Source organism: Peromyscus leucopus, chromosome 8b, assembly GCF_004664715.2.
Source record: "Peromyscus leucopus breed LL Stock chromosome 8b, UCI_PerLeu_2.1, whole genome shotgun sequence".
In the NCBI taxonomy this organism is placed as follows: Eukaryota; Metazoa; Chordata; class Mammalia; order Rodentia; family Cricetidae; genus Peromyscus; species Peromyscus leucopus.
The window spans coordinates 23493094-23516143 of record NC_051086.1 but is presented as its reverse complement, the minus strand read 5'-3'; the positions used below and the strand labels follow the sequence as shown (position 1 = coordinate 23516143).

The 23050-nt window shown below is 48.9% G+C and overlaps 1 protein-coding gene across 1 annotated transcript in view; it reads right to left on the bottom strand.

Annotated features, from left to right (window-relative positions):
* Abat (4-aminobutyrate aminotransferase) overlaps window positions 1-21063 on the bottom strand; it is a 106192-nt gene extending 85129 nt beyond the window's left edge. The window contains exon 1 of the mRNA XM_028872865.2: window positions 20966-21063. The gene's annotated coding sequence lies outside the window, so the exon portion shown is untranslated. The remainder of the gene's footprint in view (window positions 1-20965) is intronic.
* Window positions 21064-23050: the final 1987 nt, after the last annotated feature.

The window sequence follows — 23050 nt, the reverse complement described above, 5'->3', positions numbered from 1 at the left end:
CAGCGGAGGGCATCAGTCACCCCTACCCCCGAGAACTGGAGTTACTGATGTTGTGAACTGCCATGTGGGTGCTGGGACCTGAAGGCAGTCCTCTGGAAGGGCAGCCAGTGCTCTTAACCCCTGAGCCATCTCTCCAGCCCTACACCTTAACTCCCCCCGACTCCCCAGACAGGGTTTCTCTGTGTAGTTTTGGTGCCTGTCCTGGATCTCGCTCTGTAGACCAGGCTGGATGCAGGAGGTCCACAAGCTTGTGTATCCAGTATGCCAGGGGCACCTGTACCCAGGAGTCACCTGCACATTGTGCTCAGACTTCACTATGGACGTCCTCAGGTCACTCACTCCTCTTGTCTCCATTTGAATCCTAACTGCCGCCTCCTCCTGTACTCAGGTAGCCACAGCAGCCTCCTTTGAGGTCTCTCCACTCAATCCACTTTCATAGAAAAGCCAGAGGGACTTTAGTGAAGGATATCATGTCTGGTGCTTCCTATAAAACTGTTATGGATTGAGCCAGATACGCCCCCCACCCCCACTGGCTCATGTGTTGAAGGCGGCTCTCCAGGTGTTGCTACTGAGAGAGGCTGTGAAACCTTTAGATGATGGGACCTGGTTTGTGAGTAGACCACTGAGAGTGTGCCTTTAAAAGTTCCCATCTCAGCCGGGCGGTGGCGGCGCACGCCTTTAATCCCAGCACTCGGGAGGCAGAGCCAGGCAGATCTCTGTGAGTTTGAGACCAGCCTGGTCTACAGAGTGAGATCCAGGACAGGCTCCGAAACTACACAGAGAAACCCTGTCTCGAAAAACCAAAAACCAACCAACCAACCAAACAAACAAACTTCCCATCTCTTCCTTTCTCTGCTTCCTGCCCACTAGGAGGTGGACAGCTTTTGTTCCTACATGTTCTATTGTTGTGATATTTCCCTCCACATACAGCCAAGCAACCACAGACGGAGCCTTCAGAAGCCATGAGCCAAATAAGACCTTGCTTCCTGGTTTGTGTCGGGTATTTTGTTGTGGCGATTCGAGAGGAAGCGATGAGTCTGCCACAGGGCTCTGCCTGCAGAGTCAAGGACAGCTGTCTAAACTGGAGGTTGATGTGCTCCCCCCGAGTGGGCCCTGCCGCACACCTGCTGGTCCCCCACCCGATGCTAACGTCGCCCTTCAGAGAGGCCTCGCTTGACCCATAACTTGATCAAAGCAGCCCCACCTCTCTGGGGCACCACATTCATCTTCGTTTATCTGTGACTAACGCATTGATCTTCTCCAGAGGCATGCAAGCTCCTCATCTCCCTTCACCTCTGCCACTGCCATGCAGGAACTCCTGCAGATGGGAAAAGCAGGCCGACTTGCCAACAGGAAAAATTAAAGTCAACAGATGATAACTGTGGTAGTTTGAAAGAAAATGGCCCCCAAAGGAAGTGGCACTATTAGGAGGTGTGGCAGTGTTGGAAGAAGTGTGTCGCTGTGGGGGCGGGCTTTGGGTTTTCTATGCTCAGGATACCACCCAGTGTCTCAGTCGACTTCCTGTTGCCTGCAAGATGTAGCACTCTCAGCTCCAGCACCACGTCTGCCTGCACACAGCTGTGCTCCCCATCAGATGATAATGGACTGAACCTCTGAAACTGTAAGTGAACCTCCCTCCAATTAAATGTTTTCTTTATAAGAAACATGCCATGGTCATGGTGTCTTGTTACAGCAATAAAAACCCTAACTAAGACAGTAACTCAACTCGAGATGCTTCCTCCACAAGGAACACAGATTGCTTTTGGTCAGCTGAGACAGGTTTGTACAAGATCAGCCTTCTTCACTCTGTCCCTTAAGCACCTGGCTGCCAGAAACACTCCCTGATTCCTCCTGTAATGTTCCCATAATCCCATAAGCACCCACGGACGGACGGACAAGAACTGACTAGTGCTCTAGCACCGTGGATGGACTGCTGACCTCCAAACTTGCAGAGAACTCCCGGGTCCAGGGCCTGCCTTTCACTACGAGTCTTCCCGCACAGCCAGGCCCCTCAGTCCTGCTGTGCGTTCTGTGCGAAGTCCTGGGTAGAAAGCAACGCAGCAGGAGAAAGCAGGGTTACAGAGGACACAGGGTGCAGGGGTTACAGGTGTGACTTGTGTACTCTGACCCGGGTTCAAGTCCTAGATGTGCCTGATACCATGGCTGCAAGGTTTTGTAAGTTTCAAAATGGGAAAGAAACAACCAGAAGGTAGATTCACCTCAGCAAGAAAGCAAGCTCCCTGCATGGCATGGGATTGGGTCCTGGGGGTGAGCACCTTCTGGTCTGGACTGCTGGAGAAAAGCTTCAAACATTAGTTTACTCAGTCAGTTCAGAGGGTTCCGAGACTCTGTTTACTCTTCATCTCTCCCTCTTTTGCTATTGGAGATGGAACCCAGGGTCTTGCTACATCCCAGCCCTTTTCATTTATTTTATTATATTTCCTGAGACTTGGAAAATTATTTTAAAAATCGGATATGGTGACACACACTGAAATCACTCACAGCAGGCTGTCACTGCCAGTTCAAGGTCACTCGGTTCTAAAGGGTGAGTTCTAGGCCAGCCAGGCATACACAGAGAGAACCTGTCTCCAAAAACCAAGTGCAGAGGCTGTGGAGATGGCACAGTGGGTAAAGGCTTGCCACACAACCATGAGGACACTTGCACTGATCCTCACAGTGATGTAAGAAGCCCGGCACGTCAGTGGTACTTGTAATCCTCTAGCGGGATGGGAGGTGGAGACAGGAGGTCCCTGTAGCTTGATAACCAGCTAGCTGGCCAACTGGTGAGCTCTGTGTTCAGTCTCAAAATACTAAGGTGGATAAACAGCAGAAAGATACCTGACATTGATCTCTTTCCTTTACATGTGCACACATTGGCACAAGCACCCCCAACACACACTCCACACCCCCGCACCACACACACACACACACACACACACACACACACTACACACACACTACATACATACATACATACACACACACACACTACACACACAACAAGGTTTTGCTAACTTGTCCATGCTGGCCTTGAACTTGTGATTCTCCTTTGGCCTCCACAGTAGCTGGGGTGGCAGGCCTACATCACCACACCTACTTCCATTCCCTGTTGGTAATTCACTCCCTCAGGCAAACTCTCTGGTCCAATGGCAGGTACTTGCCCTGGAGCCCCAGGAGCAGAGCACTCCAGTTTCCACTGGAAGCTTCCTTGTCTGTCTCTGAACCTTCAGTACTGTTTGTGTTGAGACTTGACTCAGCATCTCCCACCACAGGGACACTCTCCTCCTTTGGCAGATGAGAAGAAATGAGGGAGCTGCAAATGCTTCTGTGGGACAAGCTTCTCCTGCACTCACCCTGTGGCAACTAAAGCTCAGATATGGCTAACTCTTTTATTTATATGTTGTGTGTGTGCGCGCCCGTGCACCCGTGTGTGTGTGTGTGTGTGTGTGTGTGTGTGTGTGTGCACGCCTGTGTGTGTCTGTGTGTGTGCTTGCACGCACACGCTTGCGCGCACACGCGCACTCACACTCAGGTATGCTTGTCTGCGTAGGCAACATATGCAGCCCAGAGGTTGACACTGAACTGCCTTCCTCAATCACTTCTCCATCTTATTCTAATTAAGAGACAGTCTCTTACTGAACCAGTAGTTTGCTGTTTTGACTAGACTAGCTGACTAGCAAGCTCCTGGGATCTGTCTGTCTGTCCTCAGCACCAGGGTTACAGGTGCATGCTGCCTTACCTGGCATTTACATGGTTGCTGTGGATCTGAATTCAGGTCATGCTTTCACAGCAAGCCCTTTACCCACTGACCACTAGTGACAATCTTAAGCATCTGTGACACAGGATAGTGCCATTTTGTAAGGGGAGAAACTGAGTCCAGAGACCCTGTGTCTGTTCTTGCTTTCTGCAGCGTCATAAGCCAGAGCTTAGGGGTGCTCTGCAGAGGCCAGGAAAGGCAATCTTCACAATCATTTGGCTCCTGCAGGAAATTAAAACCACAGTGAGTTCCAGCCTCTTATCTGGAGCCCTGGGAGCCATCTGCTTCTCACTCCAGTCTTTGAACAGAAGCCTTGGAGGAGAGCTCTTCTCTGTCACAACGCCAGCTCAACTATGTCCTGTCAACTCGGCAACTTTCCCCAAAAGCCATGTGGTGTCAGCGAGACACTCTTATTCCCAGAGGACATCCCAAGACAAGTCCCAAGACTGGGACTTGCCATTTCAGACTCAAGGAGACCCAGCAAAGACTTACACAGACATGGGCACTGGTCAGACAAGGATAGACTCCATGTCCCCAAGCGCCAAGACCCAGGGCTCCATATTGGAATGAAGTTAATGGGATGTGGCAGCCTGTTGGATTTTCCTTTTTCTGCATTTCTTTCTTTGTTCATCAACTCCTGGCCCAACCTAGCTTAGGACGCTAACTGGAACTTATTGAAGGGTGTCTCAGCTTTGCAAATGTGCCTCTCACAGTCACACCATGACTGCACCAAATGCAAGCCTCCCCACTCCTGCCCTAGTGGTTGTAACAATTGATAACTTAGAATCAAACACTTTTGGTACTGGATAAAATCCTCAATGAGCCGGGTGGTGGTGGCACACATCTTTAATCCCAGCACTAGGGAGGCAGAGGCAGGCGGATCTCTGTGAGTTCAAGGCCAGCCTGGGCTACAGAGTGAGTTCCAGGAAAGGCTCCAAAGCTACACAGAGAAACCCTGTCTCAAAACAAAACAAAACAAAACAAACAAAACAAAAACCTCAATGTGGGGCTGGCAAGAGGGCTTAGCAGGCAAAGGCATTGGCCAACAAGACTGACAACCTGTTTGAACCATAGGGCCCACATCATGGAAGGAGAAAAATGATTCCCATCTCTGACCTCCACATATGTGTCATGGAATGAACATACACACACACACACACACACACACACACACACACACACACACACACAGAGAGAGAGAGAGAGAGAGAGAGAGAGAGGAAGAAGAAGGAATAGTAGTAGTATGCATTAAATAATATAAATGGAAAACTATGGTGATATTTTATTTGTCCTGAAATGTGATTTTATTTGTATGTTACTAAATAAAGTTGCCTGGGGGTCAGAGCTATTAGCAAGCTATAGCAGAAGCCAGGTGGGGGTGGTGCACACCTTTAATCTCAGCACTTGGGAGGCAGAGCTAGGCAGATCTCTGTGTGTTCAAGGATACAGCCAGCATGGAGACACACACCTTTAATCTCAATACCAACCTTAGAAGACCTGGAGGTCTGTATAGACAGGCAGTGACGAGGAGGTCATGTGGTTGGGTTTACAACCAATGAGAAGGCAGAACGGAAAGTCAATAAAAAGGACAAACACACAGGAAGTAGGTCTCTTGTGGAGAGGAAGAACAGCAGTGGCAGTGAAGGGTAAGGTTTTTAGCTTTTAGCTATTGCTCTGACTTCTTGGGCTATTAACTCTGCATTTGGCTCTGTGTTTCTTACTTAATAAGATCGTTCATCTACAGAAAACTTTAATGAGATCTTGTCTAATGTTTCAGTTTCTGAGGTCCAAAGAAGACAATGGGATGTCTCAGGATACATGTGCCAGGAAGTAGGGACATTTTTGGAGAGCCTATGAGGTGCCAATCAACTAAAATCTCCTGATTCATTCTGCAAGGCAGATCACACTTTCTACATGAAGAAACTGAAGCTCAGTGTCACATGACTGGACCCACACATGCTAGAAAGCATCCAGCAGACTTCTCAGGACCCCAGAGTCTTGAAATGCATTTTCCCATCTCCAAATGACAACAACAGATGCCATTTATCTTAATGGTGACATTTTCAGTTTAATATGCATTAACAAAAAAGGAGAGGCAGGTGCTGTGCAGATGACTCAGCCGGCAAAGTGCCTGCTGTGTAAACATGAGGATCTGAGTTTGGATCTCTAGTATCTACTTAAAAAGCTAGACCCAGTGGCATGCACCTGTAGTCTTAGGGTAGGGAAGGCAGAGGCAGGGGGATCCCTGGAGCTCATTGATCAGATAATCTAGCTGAATCAGTGAGCTCCAGGCTCAGTGAGAGACCCTGTCTCAAAAAATGAGGTGGAGAGTGACTGAGGAAGACACCCCATATCAACCTCTGACTCCCACATTCACACACACACACACACACACACACACACACACACACAGGCAGAGAGAGAGAGAGAGACAGATGACAGACAGACAGAGAGAACTAGGCATGGTGATGGCACAAACCTATAATCCCAGCACTTGGGAGGTAGAAGCAGGAGGACTAAGAGTTCAAGGCCCAGGCTATATGAGACCCTGTCTCAAAGAAGGAGAGAAAGGAAGGAAGGAAGGAAGGGAGGAAGGGAGGAAGGAAAGAAGGAAGGAAGGAAAGAAGGAAAGAAGGGTTGTTTTTAACTAAGTTGTTCTATTTACCAATAAAGACTCGGGAGTCAGATGTTGGGGTGAAAACCTACTAGATCACAGAAGCTGAGAAGCAACCAACTGACCTTCCTTTTTGTCTGGAGACCCAGCAAGAGAGCATCTCTCCACCCATCCCAAATCAAAAAAAGACCTCAAATCTCTAAGTCCCTCCCCACTCTTTCCTGAGCATCTCTCCATCTTCCTGGCTCCTCTGTCTGCTCTATGGCTAATTCCTGCCAACTAGTCGCTGGCTCTGTCCCTTGATCCAAAGTTAGTTTTACTAACAGGGTCTTGGAGTTTCACAGTGCAATCAAATATCCCACAACAAGGAAGCAAGCAAACAAACACAGGAGACCTGTGACCACCCCACCTATAGCTGGAGCCCATGATTAAGCAGATGCTAAAGACACAGAGGACTCAGGCATCTAGAATCTTGATTCAAGAGACTTGTGGTCCAGTTCTAGGGACAGAAAAATGAAGAACTACAACAGAGTGGTGGACCCGTGGGAAAGGGGAACTGGGGAAATGACTTTCCCAAAGAGCACCTAGCCTGTGCATCAGAATGGCTTTTTCTGTGAATGACAGGGACCAGCCCTGCACCAGGGTGGCTGCTCTCTGGATTGATGTCCTGTAACATTTCTGCCTAGTCTCTTCCCAACCCCTCGTGCTGGAGGATCAATCAGCCCAGAGCCTCACGCACGATAGTTTAGGTCTCTGCGACTGAGCGGCAGGCCCACCCTGCCCTTGGTACAGCTCTAATCAACGGCACGGGAATTTCAGATGTGGACAATCTCAAGGCCCATTGTCTTCTCTACGTGCCTCCCCTTCCTTGCTTGTAAAATACTGATGAGAACTAAGAGAGTTGCTGCGGGGTTCAATGATTAACAGGTGTGAGGCCTTGAGTGCCCTTTTGCTCCCTATTAAAAGCACAGCCTGGCACTACCTACAGATCCTGGGTGTAGCTCCCAGGGTCAGCCTGTTTGTGATAAGGCCCCCGTGTGAGGAGCCTCCTGGCTTCTGCAGTTGTCCTTCCTTGCTCCCCTAAGCTGGAGGACAGAGGGGCAGCTTCAGCTCTCAGCTGAGTCTCTGCAAGGACTTGATTGTCAGTCCAGGGGAAAAGGACTATGTGCCCCAACCGTATGCTTTCCCAAGTTAAAGGTTAGCAGACTTGTAACCCCAGTTGTAACCTGCAGTCACTTGGGATAAAGTGTCTTTGGCCTGGGGTGAAACAGCCTTTGGCGGAGCAATTCCCTCTTCCCATGCATTGGAGGCGTTCATTCACAGAGCAGGTAGCAAAACACCGACCAGAAAATTGGAATACAAAATACATGTGCTTGCTTGGTCCCTCAGGGCAGATGTGCAGGGAGCTGACCTGGATAAAGGCAGTGACCTTTTTGAATCATGACAAACAGCAACCATGGAACCTTTGGAACCTGCTCCATTCCAAGAAGTAGTGTTAGAACATGGTGGCTGCTAAGAGTTTCCAGTCCCTGTGGGGAGGATGTTCCTCTCAGCCACCAACAAATGCAGCTACGAATTGGTGCAAAGGTTCCAGGAAGCAGCCTAAGGAGCCAAGCCTCAACAGCCCACCTGCTTCCTCTGAGTTTTTGTTTGCGTGTTTGCGTGCGTGTGTGTGTGTGTGTGTGTGTGTGTGTGTGTGTGTGTGTGTGTGTGTGTGTGTGTTGAGACATAGTCTCATTATATAGTTCTGGCTGACCTGGGGCTCATTCTGTAGATCAGTCTGGCCTTGAACTCACAAGATCCACCTGCCTCTGCCTCCTGAGTGCTGGGATTAAAGGCATACACCACCAAGCCTGGCTGTTCTTTTTTTCAGGTAGGGTCTTAGTTGTAGTCCAGGCTTGTCTGGGACTAAAGGTAATCCCCCTGCCTCAGTCTCTTGAATACTAATATTATAGATGTGAGCAGTCATACATAGCACTTAGTCATGTCTCTCTCTCTGGATAGGGTCTCACCTATCTTAACCTCAAACTTGCTAAGTAGCTGAGGATGACCTTGAACTTCTCATCCCGCTGCCTCTGCTCCTTAGTGCTAGGATTACACTCGTGCATCACCATGCCTGGTTTATGTGGTGTTAATGATGGAACACAGAGATGTGTGTATGCTAGACACGCCCTCGGTGCTCCCTTTCTCTGTCTTGTGATACAGCCCAGGCTGGCTGGAACCATATACCATGCTGCCTTTAAACTCAACAATCCTCCCGCTTCAGCTTCTGGAATAGTCATTCATCATCACACTCAGCAGAATTTTGAACTACATTTTAAAATCACTCTATTGATTTGGGGATGCACATGACATCATGGCAAACATGTGGAAGTTGGAGGGCAACATGCAGAGCTGGTTCTCTGCCTCCATTGTGGGTCCTGGGGACCCAACTCAGGCGTGAGACTTTCACTTGCTTAGCCGTCTCACCAGCCCCGTTTTCCTTAACGTTTTGACCCTCTTTTCTATTTGTTGTGGTAGCTGGTCCCCCTCATCCCAGTTCTCAGTGACTAGGAACATTCTTGCTCACACAGAGAGATGAATCCACTGAAACCAGGGAGCTGAGGATTCCCCAGATGTGTCCATGTGCCCAGGACACACTGGATGCTGCTCTTATGCACAGCCCTCTGTGGGGTCTACTTTCTGAACCTGTTTCTTACGTTTGAAATCTGGTCATTCCTGCCTTGTGAGATGCATAGGTTCTGGCTAACTCTTAGGATGTCTGCCCCTTTGTCATTCATGAGTCATCATGATAATGGTAGTGGGTCAGGATCCTTTGAAGGATTCCTCTTCTTAACATGACTTTACTGGGTCAGCTTGGAAGCCTTCTGCAAGCAAGCCTGTCCCTAGGTCACACTGTCTATGCTCTTGTGTGTGTGTTCTTCGAGCCTGGCTTGCAGCCCCTGGGAGGGTGGTACACTCAGGGTCAGGGCAGAATGCCAGGTGTACACTGTGCATTCAGGCAGTAATTTGCACAAACACTTCTTAGTATGCTCATTTCCAGCCTGTCCCCACAAAGGCGCTCAGACTGCAAAGCCAGCGGAGAGCTATTTACAGCTGTGGACAAGGAGAGGGAAGGCAGCCTTTGTTCCTGCTTGGGAACAGCCCTGCCTGTAAGGTGGTGCCTGGCTCTTTTGACTGGCATTCGGCCAACCTTGCCCCCAAGGAGCTTTCCGGTCTTAGAAGCCTTGGGTACAAGGCCAGAAATCCGCCTGCATGATTGGCTGGCTCCCATGTGGAACCGGGGCTCAAAGGTGGGGGACGAGTTGCCATTCACTGCCCAGCTTCTTCAAGTGCTACTGAAATCACATCATTGCCTTGCTCAGAACCCCTACTATGGTCCCCGGTGGATCTCTGGGTCCAGCCCAAAAAGTCACCTGGCTGGTAGTAATCTGCCCCTTCCTGCACCCTCTGCCTCTGTCCCATCAAGGGCCTCTCATTCGGGAAATCTTGGTTTTATATCGAGAACTTGCTCATCAATGGCAAACTGTACGCCGTCTACATAAACACCAGCCTTTGGGTTATCTAATTCCAGTCTTGTTCATTACATTCGAGCCAGCTTTTTTTTTTTTTTCTTTTTTTAAACTCCTTGTAAGTTGCAGGAAACTGATAGATAAGCAAACTCTGCTTTGTCAGACCACTTCTGCCTCCATTCGTGACTCATGCCATCATTTTTCTGCATCCATGGCCATGCTGTATCTGGCTTTTCCTTTGAACGTGTAAAATCTGCTTAATAAATCCAGTAACAAGTATTTGTTTTTTCCATTTCACAAGAGCCATGCTTTTTCACCCTTCTCCCACTTAAGACTTATTTTCTGTTGTGTGCAGATATGTGTACACACACACGTGAGAGTGTAACATATGAGTGTGGGCCAAAGGTCAACTTTGAGTAGCACTACTTAGGAGCTCCGTGCCTTGTTTTTTGAGATCCGTTCTCTTACGGGAATTTGGGGCTTGCTGGGATCTGGCTCTACCTTCCCGGTGCAGGGATGGCCAGTGCCCCAACCATGCCTTGCTTTTGTTTTGTTTTGTTTTTCTGTGTAGCCCTGGCTGTTCTGGAACTCAATCTGTAGACCAGGCTGGCCTCGAACTCAGAGATCTGCCTCTGCCTTCTGAGTGCTGAGATTAAAGTCGTGTGCCACCAACGCCTGGCTTCATGTCTGGCTTTTTACAAAGGTGCTGGAGACCAAATTCAGATCTTCATGGCTTTGTGGCAAACACCTATTCTGTGGTCTCCCCAGATCTTAAAGACTGACTCTCTCTCTCTCTCTCTCTCTCCCTCTCTCTCTCTCTCTCTCTCTCTCTCTCTTCTTCCCCTCCCTCTCCTCCCTCTCTCACTCCATTTCCTTTTTTTTTCTTTTTTGTACTGAAGAAAGTGCTGGAATTACCCAGGGCCTCTCATATGAACCTGAGTGGTGGTATGGGGTCAGAGGACAACCTCAGATGTCAGTCCTTGCCTTCCAACTTCTTTTGGGACAGGGCTTCTTTTTGTTTTTTGACATGCTCACCCAGCTAGCTGGCTAGCGGCTAGTGGGCTTCTGGGATTCCCCTGACTCCATCTCCCATCTCCTCAGGGAAGCTCTGGGATTGCAAATGCCAGAGTCACGCATCTGACATTTACATGCATTCTAGGGACTTGAACTCAGGTCCTCATCTTGCATGACAAGTGCTTGTGCTTTTGTCCACTGAGCCATCTCCTCAGTCCAAATAATGAGGTTCTAAAGCACAGTGGATCCCAGCTTGCCAAAGAACAGATGCTGGCAGAAGGTGGTGGGACTTCTGGGAACTGACCGACTGATGAGGTCGGGACTGGTCAGGGTTTGCAGAGGGCAAGGAAACTGGTTTGAGAGTGGTCTATCACCTGGTGATTCTGTTAAAGCTTGAATTCTGATGGGTGAGCTCATCTGTCTATCTTACAAAGCTTTCGACCGGGTGCCTATGTTAAAAGTGTGAGGACTACCATGCTCAGGAGTGAAAGCAGCATACTCCAGCGGGAAGAGTGGAGCTCCAGCATAGCCTAGGAACATGTCCAAATCTTACAAAGTGCAGTCAGTTAGTCATCCATTCATTCATGGAGTGCACACATCATACAGTGCATTCATCCATTCATTCATGGAATGCACACATCATACAGTGCATTCATCCATTCATTCATTCATGGAGTGCACACATCATACAGTGCATTCATCCATTCATTCATGGAATGCACACATCATACAGTGCATTCATCCATTCATTCATTCATGGAGTGCACACATCATACAGTGCATTCATCCATCCATTCATTCATGGAGTGCACACATCATACAGTGCATTCATCCATTCATTCATTCATGGAGTGCACACATCATACAGTGCATTCATCCATTCATTCATTCATGGAGTGCACACATCATACAGTGCATTCATCCATTCATTCATTTATGGAGTGCATACATTATACAGTGCATTCATCCATTCATTCATTCATTGAGTGCATACATTATACAGTGTGTACATCCATTCATTCATGGAATGCATGCATCATAGAGTGCATTCATCCATTCATTCATTCATGGAGTGCACACATCATACAATGCATTCTCCCCTTCATTCATGGAGTGTACACATCATACAGTGCATTCATCCATTCATTCATTCATGGAGTGCATATATCATATAGTGCATTCATTCATTCATTCATGGAGTGTACACATCATACAGTGCATTCACCCATTCATTCATGGAGTGCATACATCATACAGTGCATTCATCCATTCATTCATTCATGGAGTTCTTACATCATACAGTGCATCCATCCATCCATCCATTCATTCATTCATTCATTCATGGAGTGTACACATCATACAGTGCATCCATTCATTCATTCATGGAGTGCATACATCATACAGTGCATTATCCATTCATTCATTCATGGAGTGTACACATCATACAGTACATTCATCCATTCATTCATGGAGTACGTACATCATACAGTGCATTCATCCATTCATTCACATAACCATTTATCATCAGTCTGTCTAACAGAGAAAGGGGTTGAATCCATCCATCCACCTATTCATCCACTGATCCACATAGCCATGCACACAAGCATACATTCACCCATCCACAAATCTACCCACCCACCTGTCCAACATCCAACAAATACGCCGCAAATACAGAAATTTTAGCTCTCTATGCTTGTTTCAGCCTTGTAGTTTTTTTCTTCCCCTGGAGCAAGGAAGGGAAGGGAGAAGTGTGACTCAGAAGCCAAGGAAACTTACAAGCCCATGAAAACTTCAAGGTTCCTGAGGACTGTTCCCAAGGTTATAAAAGAGATAAACAGTGCTGAGGAGAAAAGAGTTTCTGGTAAAGCTGCCTGCAAGCTGGGCAGGGAGCTCCTGGGTGCAGCTTCCGTGAGTTGTCACCCACGCTGGGGTGGGGCTTTTTCAGTGATCAGGCTGCTTTTGAGCCACTCACCACTGTGTCGACAACTCTGGAAAACGCGTTAGTTCACCAAGATTGACTTGGATGGAATGCTCTCTTTGGTCTGTTGTTGGGTGTTCCACCATGTGTTTACCGTTTCCTCATGTAGCCAAGGAACAGTTACACGACCCCGCTAAATTAATGATCCTCAACCAGGAGCAGTTTTGCTCCCCACAGGACATTCAGCGATGGAGACGTTTTTTGGTCATCACAGCTTGAGTGGAGGTTGCTACTGACAAAAGCATACAGCAAGAGGCCAGTGACGCCGCTGCGTTAAGTGGGTGGCTGGCTGCCCGCTCCTAGGAAGCCAGCAGAGTCGAGGCTTCCTCAGCCCTAAGTGCTTTAGATACACGCGCACAACCTAAGTTTGATCCCCATAACCCACATGGAGGAAGGAGCGAACCGGTTACTGAAAACTATCCTCTGACCTCTACAACGACACCACAGAACATGTGTGCCCCCCTAATAAATAAATGCAATAGAATTTGTTCTTTTTGTTTTGTTGAGACTTTGGTTTAATGAGACTACTCACAAAGTAGCCCAGGCTGGCTCGGAGCTCTCTATTGGACCAGGCTGGTCTTGGACTCAGATCCACCAGCCTCTTCCTCCCGAATGCTGGGATTAAAGGTGTGTGTCACCACATCAAGCCTCTATTTTTTTTTTTTTTTTTTTTTTTTTTTTTTTTTTTTTAGTGGAAAAGGGCTTGAAGAGACACAGATGAGCAGCAAGCACCTGAATGGACACTCATGGTCACGCTGTGAGTGGTTGTCGAAATATAGGCCAAAATAACAATGTAGCAACATCACCTCCCTAGAAAGGCTACAAAACAACGCAGAAGATAGTAACTTCTCAGGATGTGTGGACACTGGAACCCTCACATACTGCGGGCGGGAATGTAAACAGTGTTGCTGTGAGACAGGCTGGTAGTTCCTCAGAAGGTTAAATGAGGATCAGCACCATTGTCAGTGTGTGCGTGTGTGTGTGTGTGTGTGTGTGTGTGTGTGTGTGTGTGTGTGTGTGTGTGTTTGCATATATGAGCTCGAAGAGGATGGGTTCTTTTTGCCCACTAGTTTGTTAACCCCATCTCTGTCTCCAGAGTCTGGAGTTGCAAGTGGCCAGCAAGTCTGCTTGGCTTTTATATAGGTTCTGGAGATTCAAATTCCAGTCCTCACGCTTTCCAGAAAAGCCATTTGCCCACTAAACTGCTCCCCAGCAAATGCCTACCCCTTTTTAAAGATAGGGTCTCCACAAATCCCAGGTAGGGTTCAAACTCATTTATAGCTGAAGCTGACTGTAAAGCCAGAGCTTCGTGCTAGGCAAGCACTGTACCAAATGAGCGACATCCACAGCTCAAAACCAGGTCTTTAAGCCATCATGCATGCACATGCATGTTCACTGTATGCAAGATAAAAACAACTCACATGTATTGACTGGTAAATGGAGGAGCGAATCATGATCAACCTATATAATGGAATATACTTCACTCTTAAAAATGGAAGAAGTCTGTCGTATGCAAAATACAGGAGAAGCTAAAACCAACAGGTCATGGAGTATTTGGGAAAGGCAAGTTGTGGTAGTCTGAATTTCACTGGCCCCCATAATCTCATATGGAGTGACACTCTTAGGAGGTGTGGCCTTGGTGGAGGTAGTGTGTCACTGTAGGGGTGGGCTTTGGGTTTTCTATGCTCAGGATACCGCCCAGTGTCTCAGTTGATTTCCTGTGGCCTGCAAGATGTAGGACTCTCAGCTATTCCTCCAGCACCACGTCTGCCTGCATGCCACCCTGCTCCCCACCATGATGATAATGGACTGAACATCTGAAACTGTAAGCTGCCACCTCAGTGAAATGTTTTCCTGTACAAGAGTTGCTGTGGTCATGGTGTCTCTTCACAGCAACAGAAACCCTCACCAAGACACAAATCCACAGGGACGCAGAGCCAACGCATAAGGTCTGATCTCTTAATCTTCCTTATAGGGTGATAAACATATCTTAAAACTAGGTAGTGATGGTAGAAGTACAGCACTGTTAATGTACTTAACGTCACAGGACTGTACCTTTAAAGTGGTTTAAACATTCAATTTTATGTGATGTCTGTTTTCTCAACGTCAAAAATGCACAGATTCACGCTAGCATCTAGTGGCCAGAGAGATGGCTCCGTGGTTAACAGCACTTGCTGCTCTTGCTGAGGACCTGCTTTTGAGTCTCAGCACCTATGTGGCAACTTACAACTGTCCATCCAAGGCATCCAGGGCCTTCTTTTGCCCTGCTCAGGCACCAGGCACACATATTGTATACATATATACATGCGGGCAAAAACTCTCAAACACATAAAATACAAATAAATTTTCTAATGCAAAGATACATTCAATAAATGTCTCTTGCTGCTAGAAACTGGGCAGTGCATTTGGGACAGGGGCACAAGCAAGGCGGCTGCAAGCCCCACCTGCTAGGGAATTAACAGAGGAGAAAACCCAGCCACAGTGAAGATACCAAAGGAGGCTGGGATGTGGGTGGAGGGAGAAATGGTTTTCTGGCTTAGGGTAGAGGAGGGCCAAAGGAAAATGTCCCATAAAAGATGCCAGAGTCTCTAACTGAGCACATGGAAGCGGAGGCCGGAGGACTGTCCTGAGTTTGAGACCAGCCTGAGCTACATCTCAAATGAAAGGCCAGCCTGGGCTACATAGAGAGGACTAGTCTAGCCAGAGCTAATAGTAAAGCTCTGTCTCAAAATGTTAAGGGGCTGAGGGAAGAAAGTGAGGGGAGGAAAGGAGAGAACAGGGGAGGAGAAAGGAGAGGGGTGGGGATTGGATGGGATGGGAGGGGAGGGGAGGGGAGGGAAAAAAAGGAAAAGAAATAAGATGGATCTTGAAGCAGCTTTTGAAGGACAATCTGCCCTTGGAAAGTGGAATTACGGAGGGGATATGTAATTAGAGGCCACTCTTTGAACCCTTAGCATGCAGTGTCAGAGGAAGCTGGTGAGTCAGGCCCAGGAGGAGGGACTGGAGGACGGAGCCCCTCAGAGGCCTCCCCTGACTTTCAGCTGAGAACTCCGTCAGGCATGGTGGTGCAGGGGCTATCAATCCAGTCTGCTGAGCATTTTTGCAGCCCCCAGGCTCCCCAGCTGTCACTTACGAGGCTTTTGTCGTCTGTCCCCAGCCAGGGGACAGGCAAGCAGAGGGGAGAAGAGACGAGAGGCAGCGGTCACGTAGACCAAGTACTGACTGTTAACCGAGGGGTGGAACACAAGGTCCCCGCGAAGCCTCACACAAACCCAGTCAGGTCGCTTCAACTGCTGCCCCAGTTCTTAATTCTATCGTTGTTTTCTCTGTTTCTTTTCTTTTGCCTTTTACCAACACCCTATGGAAGGATAGGGTAACAAGGCTCTGAGAGACCAGAGTGGCTGCCAAGAGAAGCCCAGTTCCACAAGCAGGCATTGGAGACATCCCTCCACACAGTCAGCACACAGGAAGTCCCTGAGTCCTGTTTCTGAGCCCCAGAATGCTCCGGAAGCTCAGGAGGTCTGAGTTTCTGCCACTGGCAACTTCAGGTATGCATTGGGCTCAGCCTCTGGGCTTTGTTTTTCAAGCAAGAGAAGCTGGGTGGGGCCCCTTCTCCTCTTCCCCCAGAACACACCCTGTGTGTCCTCTTTTGGGAATCACTCCCTATCATTTTTCTCATTCCGATGAGTTGCCTAATGTGCTAAGATGGTGATTCTTTTTTTTTTTTTACAATTTTGTTTGTTTGTTTGTTTTCTTCCGAGACAGGGTTTCTCTGTGTAGCCCTGGCTTTCCTAGAACTTGCTTTGCAGACCAGGCTGGCCTCGAACTCACAGAGATCCGCCTGCCTCTGCCTCCCCAGTGTTGGGATTAAAGATGTGCGCCACCACCGCCTTTTTAAAATAGGACCATCCTCTCTATGCGGATTCAGTGACTCTGTTTCACTGAATTATATGCCTCCAAGACCTTTCCAGGCTTGGAGCCTAAATCTACCTCATTCTTCTAAAAACGCTGTTCCTTTCTCCATTGGAGCACACGGGAATGCTGCCCCTTCCCAGGGGCATGAAAAAGTGGGTGTTTCTATGTCACCTGCACACAAGTGGGGACATTGCTGGAGCAGATTCCTGAGTGCTGGGATGTTGGGTCTCCCTGGAGTTTAAATTGTATGAGAGAGTGCCTCATGTCCTTCTGAGAAAGTCTCTAGAACAAAATGGGTCCTAAAACTTCGGTCAGGGCTCAGCAAGCAGGTGAAGGTACTTGCTGTCAAGACTGAAGACCGGCTTTCCATCCCACCAATTAGGAGGAAAGAACAACCCTAAGATAGCTGTCCTCTGACCCAGATATGCACACTGTGGCACACGCAAACCCCCTCGCACATAAAGAAATAAAGGTAATAAATTTCAAGCGCCTTCTCCTTGAGCATGTCTTTGGTGTTTATGGGGAAAGGGGTGATGCTGCCAGACAAGACTTTTCCTCTCCATCGTCTGTAAAATGGGAACCCTAACCATGCTCTGTGAATGGCAAAGTTCTGCTGAAAGGAGAGAAACTAAAATCTCACCCTTCCATCAGGAAGACACCGCAGCAAGAGGCTGGTGCAACAGGAGGCAGCTTAGCTCACACATCAGCCATGTCCGAAGCCACACTAGGGCAATTGTTCTCCATGGAGGAGGAGGACTTTGTCCTCTATCAGACGTTTAATTATCGGGAGATGTGTGCTTGTGTGCATGCATGTGTGTATGTGTGTGTGGTGTGTATATGTGCTCTTGTGTGTGTGGTTGTGCTCACCCTTGCACACATGTGTGGAGGCCAGATGTCTTACTGCGGCTCACCTTATTCTCTGGTGACAGGGTCTCTCATTGAACCTGGTGCCCATCCTTTTTGCAAGACTGGCTGACTAGGTATTTACTGGTCTCCATCCCTTAGCTGTTTAGCCTGGCTTTTAGGTGGTTCTGGGGATTCAAACTCATGCTTGCATACCAGACATTATACCCACTACCCCCGATCCTACCAAAAGAAATTTGCTATCAACTGAAGTAGTGTTACTGGCATCTAGTGTATAAAGCACAATAAAGAAGATAAAACTCACCACTGAGAATCACCCAACTCAAAATGCCAGTGGCGCTAAGAACAGAAAACCTCTCTCCAGGCTGTCTCTTACCTGATGCCCACCGCCACAGGCTAAAGACAAAGAACTGAGGCTCAGAGAAATCAATGACTTGCTCATGTCCCCCAGAAGCAGCCGGTGGATGTCTGACCCTAAGTTCCGACTGGCTTTAAGGTCTGTGGTCCATTCCACACACTGCTCCGTTTCCCTAAAACCTCACTTGTCTCCAGTGGCCCACATTCATCTGTTGCCTCTGTCCTGGTGGCCTGTCTACAACAGAGGTGCTTAGGCACATCTAGAAGTCTTGCTGCCACGGTCGGCCAGTCTGAGCTGACTTTGCAGTAGAAATTGTGAGCACTGTTTCTACTTACTAGCTGGGCTATTTCCTTTGAGGATTAACTTATTTCGTCCTAAGGATAAGTAACAGAGAAAGAAGGACTTTTCCAAAGGTCAAGGGCCATAGCTCAGGTGGTTGGTAGAGTGCTTGCCTAGCAGGTACCAAGCCCCTCACTCCTGTTTCAGCACGGCAAGGAAACTGAGTGTGATCCCAGCATTCAGGAGGTGAAGGAGAAGGATCAGAAGTTCAAGGTCATCTTCTACTGTGCAGGGAGGTGAAGGCTAGCCTGTCCTACGTGAGACTGCCAGAAAGAAAGAAAGAAAGAAAGAAAGAAAGAAAGAAAGAAAGAAAGAAAGAAAGAAAGAAAGAAAGAAAGGGAGAGAGAGAGAGAGAGAGGGAGGGAGGGAGGGAGGGAGGGAGGGAGGGAGAGAGGGAGGAAGGAAGGAAGGAAGGAAGGAAGGAAGGAAGGAAGGAAGGAAGAAGACCTTCCCAAGATTGCACACCAAGTAGCAGGTGGTAAACCCCCCTCCCATCTCTGCGCTTCCACCTTGAGCTCTTGGCCCTCTCTCCTTTGAAGTCTGATAGCTACCCTCCAGCTGAGAGAAGGCCGGAGAGTTGGTATCTCAGAGTCTCCCATCTACCAGCGCTTATCTATCTGAAGGTCCTGGAGAATCACCCATGTGCCAGGAAAGGGTGCAGGACTCTGAGTAGGGACAAGCCATTACTGCAGAGAACAGGAACCAGAGAGAACAAGCAGAGATGGAGAGGAAAGGGGTGCAACTTCCTCAGGCATCCTTCCTGGAGCAAAGCCAGCGATGCAGCTGAGGTCCCCACCGTGGCCTCGGCTCTAGAATATTGTAACTGATCATATCTGCTCTGCTGGGTCTGCTGGGATTTTGGCTTGGCTTGACAGCAGGTTCAAAACAGAAACCTATCAGACCCCAGGAATGGGTTCCACTGGGAGCCCGTGGAGTGGTGACAGACATTCTAAAAGCTCTGTTCCTTCTCAGCTGACTTTCTCAGTGTTCCTGCTTCCTATGAAGAGTGGGGACATGATGCTGGAAGTGCCACTGTACATGTGAAGACTGGAGCTAGTGTTGGGGAGCCCCAGGGACCCTGTAGGAGCTCTGCAGGATTTGTCAATGATCGGCTGGGTGACCTTGAGCAAGTCCCTTTCTCTCCTTGTGCCTCAGTTTGTTCAGCTGCCAAACAAACGGCCAGTCTTAATCTAGATGCTCTTTTATATTTTAGGGTTGCAGACAGGGTCATTTGTCTCTCCCAGAGCTGACCTCTGGTCTCTTGGACCCAAAGCTGACCTCTGGCCTATCCTGTAGCACCATGCCCAGATCCAGAGAACCAGCCAAGATTCATTGCTTTCCTGTCTCCTGAACTGCCCCCCACCAAACTAGGCTATTGTGAGGGAGCCATGCGGCTAAGCCAACACTGTCCTCAGACCAACGGACAAGCCCAGCAGCATCCTTCTCTTGGCCTTAGGCCCAGGGAATTCCATCAGGCAACAGCCACAGGAGTTGATGGGGGAGGCCCAGGAAGCACACAGTGAACCCTTGGAAGTGGGCTAACAGCCCTTCTCTGTGTTGACTCCGTTTTGTCCAGGAGTGCAGAGACCTGCCTCTGGAGGGTAACACTGAGTAGCAGCCCTTTCTATTTGTGTTGGTGGGGTTGCGTGGGGGTGGAAGAGGGTGCCTGCTGGTCCTGCAGTGCGGGGCCATCTGTATTCTTAGACTTTGGAGGCTCCTGAAAGGGGCTCTAGGCCTGGCATGGTTTCAAGGGCCTCAGTTTTAGGAAGCCTCTTCCAGTCTTTGCCATTGGGCTGAGGAAGGTTGAAGGGATGATCCGGAGGGTTCGGGTGGTTTGGAGTGGAGTTGGAGTGGGCTGGGAAAGGATGGGAGGGCAGTAGTGTTAATAGGGTGGGATTTATGTGAAAAGACCGTGGAGGATAGAGCACTTGGCCAGGAATGAGTGCCTGATTTGGGTGTAAAAGCCCCTCCCCTTTCCACTGGAAGGAGAGGTCCCTAAGAACCTTTTTTGGGGGAAGGGGGACGTGTGGCCTCTCCTATGGTTGGGGAAGGGTCTTCATAGGGATAGAAGAGAATTCACTTGTCTTCAGAATCCAGAACCTAGTTTCTGGGGTAGGTATGCAGGTAGGTGATTTGGCCTGGGATGTCCTTGTTGAAGGGAGGGTCCTATTCTCTAGGACTTTGACAGTCGGGGAGGGACAGGACCCTTCTATACGAGCTATGACCTCAACATGCCAAGGAGACAGGAATGAGAGAGAAGCAAAAGACCCTAACTTAGTTTATTAGGAATGGGAGGAGATGGTAGAGGGTCTAGATATCTGGGGAGGCAGGACTCCACTTGGGGGAGCGGCTTCTATTCCAAGGGTTAAACAAGGGAAGGATTTCCTCCTCCAGTCAGCGGCCAGGACGAACGACCCCATTTCTGAAGGTTACACGAAGCTCTCTTGCTCCTGGGGCCTGGGGAGTGGGAGACCCTTTCCCTTCGGGGCAGGAGCAGGCGTCCTGATTGGATGGAGGGCCCAGATTCTAGGGTAAGATCCTGGGCTCTGGCTTCCCGGGTGCAGGGCTTCCCTCGGAAGGATCGGCCACGCGCGCTCGGACGCGTCACTCTTACCTCCAGGCCCCGGCCGCGATCTACAGGCTGCGATCCGCGGGTCGGACTAGCGCGATCACCTTCCGATGCTCCAGGCTGCTCCTAGCGTCTGCTCGGCTCCCCCAGCGACTCGCCAGGCTCCCAAGCTTCGCCAAGCCGTCCCGGCCAATCAGCACCGCCGTCTCCAGCCCTTGCTTGCGCCACAACCAATGAAAGCGGCCGCCACGGGCCACCGCCCCCGGGGGGAGGGAGAAGGCGGGGCGGGGGCACAGTCCGACCTCCGCGGGTAGGATGCGCCCGGGGGTCTCGGAGGAGGGTCGCGAGGGCCGGAGCAAGGGGCTGGAGGAGAGGCAGCCTGAGGGTCCCCAGCCACGTCTGATGGAGATTAGGGGTCGTTTCCTTACGGGCGGGGGCGGCTTTGCAGACTAATTTAACGTGAATCTTCATTGTGCCCACTAAGATCCTGGGGGCTGCTGGTGAACGAAGCTGCCCCGCCCGCTCCTCCCGGTGCTTGCTGCTGGTCTCTGGAACCTGAGAATTCCGGGCCCCGAAACAAGGCTGAAGCACCTGTCAGCGGTGCCTTCAGCCCTCCACGCCACCTCTGGTTCATCAGTAATGCACAGCAGGCAATGAGAAGAACGCTAAAGTGGGAGTCAGACCCAGGGCAGGTCTCTTCCCGCTCCCTTCCTCAGTATCCTTAATGATAAAGGGAGACAGGATTGGTTGTTTCTCTTTTATGAGTACGCGTTCAGAAAACTGAAAATTCAGTCTAAAAACTAGTTAAAACGAAGAAGTAAATGATAGTCCCATACCTTTTCTCTCATTAAAAATAAGATTGTTTTATTTTAATCATTTGTCTATCTGTCTGTCTGTGTATGTCTATGTATGAGGAGGCCATTGGAGGTCCTGGGATTCCCTGGAGCTGGAGTTACAGGTGGTTGTGAGCTGACAGAATTGGGCGCTGGGAATGGAACTCAGGGTTCTCGCAGAAGCAGTATGCGCGCGCTCTTAACTGCCGGGCCATCTCTTTCCCCCTTCTTTTCTTTCTTTCTTGTTTCATTTATTTATTTATTAGACAGGGTCTCTCTACATAGCCCTGTCTGTCCTGGAACCCACTATGTAGACCAGTCTGGCCTCCAACTAACAGAGATCTGTCTTCCTCTGTCTCCTGAGTGCTGAGATTAAAGGCATGTGACACCATACCTAGCTGGCTCCACCTAGCCCTCCTACTCTCCCCCCTCCCCCTGGAATTTGCTAGGTAGAACAGAAACTCACGGAGATTCTCCTGCCTCTACTTCCAGGGAGTGCTAGGATTAAAGAGGGTGTGTCGCCATGCCTGCCCCTCCCCCTTTCTAAGGGCGAGAGAATTTCTTTTCCTTCGGAGTTTGATGGGATGATGTGTGTTTGGAGGACAGTTGCTTGCTCATTTCTTATGGTCCCACAACTTTCTAAAGTTAATTGGACAGAGAGTACACCCAGGCAGTAAATCAAAGACATAAACATTTAACCATCTCTAAGCTTATCTCAGGCAACTGTGTCCTGATCTTGTCGACTCTTGCAAAGCCTAGAGGTCCCTGTTAACTTGAGTCCATGAACCTAAGCAGCTTCATATTAGTCATGGATTATAAACCTAGAAATAAAGGGATGAAGACAGATATGAAGTAAACAATAAATAAAATTTCTCCAAATTAGCAATCTACTGCAATCCCTAACAGAACCCAAAGGATCTAGAATAATTGAAAGGAGCATATGAAAGAAAGTCCAGATCCTCGGTCCTGTGGGAACCCAGAAGGCGCTGCCCATTGTGCTGGATGTTAATCCTGTCACTTTGCCTGAGGAATTTTCTGGAGGCTGTGTTGTAAATCTATCGAGTTTTCCTTACTAACCTGCTGATAATCCCTTTATTGCTCACAGCTACCCAAAGAAAGCAAATGGTCAACGAGTACTTCCCAAAGAAGGCAGGTTAAAGCAAAATGATGGAAATGTTTTTCATCCACCAAGATGGCTCTGCCCTCATTACTGACCGTGAGCTTTCAAAGAACTGCACAGTTTCATGGATCACTGATTCAGCCTCATCTCAGCCATTCTTCAGAGAAATTGGATATT